A 1,216-nucleotide genomic window follows, 5' to 3' on the forward strand; every position below is an offset into this window, starting at 1 on the left:
GGGGCTTGTGTGGATGGGTTTAAAGCCTTTTGCCTTTAGATATGAGGCCAGGTTCTGCTTTTGTTTACAGTAATGGAAATTTAGGGTAATTTAACTGAACCCAGTTCCCAAGCCCAACGGGGCAGGATTTGGCCTTTTGACCTTAGAAAACCTTATGTCCCTCTGCTGTCACTAAATGCACGGAGAAGAGCACAAAGCACTCGACACAACTCACACTTGGAGAAGCCAGATCTTGTGACAGACAGGCATCTGTTCTGGTGGGTGACAAACGCTCAGCATCAGCCAGCAGGCACCCGAAGTGCAGGACGGGAACAACACAAAAGGACAGCAGGGCTTCGTTTGCCTCCCTCAGAGGCTGCTGAAGATCTGGAGACGAGAAAGGACATTTGTAAGAGCGGCTTTCACAGCTCTCTGCGAACCACACGCGGCGAACTTCCGGAGCACGGAGGGGCAACCCCCGCATCGGTTTACCATACCCGTCCGTACCAGGTTTTTGCTTTCCAATGGCAGCGGAGCCGCAGCCCTGCGCCCGCCCCCATCCTCACGCCACGGGCGTCCCTATCCCGCCAGAAAAGGGCGCTCGGGGACAAAACAAACGCCCCACCTCGCGCAGGCACCGCTGGGATTCGAACCCAGGATCTCCTGTTTACTAGACAGGCGCTTTAACCAACTAAGCCACGGCGCCAGCCGCTGTGTTCAGCCTCCGCGCGGCCCCAAGGCTGCGGCAGGCTCGGCCCGCTCCCGTTGAGTAGCCGTCCCTGCTGTGCCCCGTGCTTCTGCCCGCGAGTTCCGCTCTCACCAAGCTCCGACGGGCAGCTGCGAGGCGAGAAATGTTTCGTGCTGCGGCTGCGAGCAGCCAGGAGATGCAGGGCCGCGGCCGGCGCTGCGCAGCTCCCGCTCCACGGTGTGTGGCTGCAAATAAGCGCTCGCCTTGGCAGCGGCCTGGGCACCAGACATAGAAAGGCTGAGCGAAGGCACAGAAATGTCAGCAGCTCAAGCAAGTGGCGAGTGAAGGCTCCTCACGGCGAGGCTCCAATCCTGCTTACGCCACAGCGCCTCGACTGCCCAGAGCTCACCGCAGAGGCTACCCAGGGAAGACTCAGCCCCGGCTAGGGGCGCAATCAGCTTACGGATCACTACAGTCAGCCTTAATTTAGTTACCCTTACAACCATAGACTAGGCCTTGGAATGCACCTCTCAGACTAATCTTTCTTTT

At 58.4% G+C, this 1,216-nt stretch overlaps 1 non-coding gene across 1 annotated transcript; it reads right to left on the reverse strand.

Moving 5' to 3' along the window:
* Window positions 1-611: 611 nt before the first annotated feature.
* Window positions 612-685, reverse strand: TRNAT-AGU (transfer RNA threonine (anticodon AGU)). The gene has a single exon. It is a non-coding gene; the product is annotated as a tRNA-Thr (tRNA).
* Between the last annotated feature and the right edge of the window lie 531 nt (window positions 686-1,216).

This window comes from Melanerpes formicivorus, unplaced genomic scaffold (assembly GCF_026170545.1).
Source record: "Melanerpes formicivorus ecotype bairdi unplaced genomic scaffold, bMelFor1.0.p_v2 SCAF_59, whole genome shotgun sequence".
In the NCBI taxonomy this organism is placed as follows: Eukaryota; Metazoa; Chordata; class Aves; order Piciformes; family Picidae; genus Melanerpes; species Melanerpes formicivorus.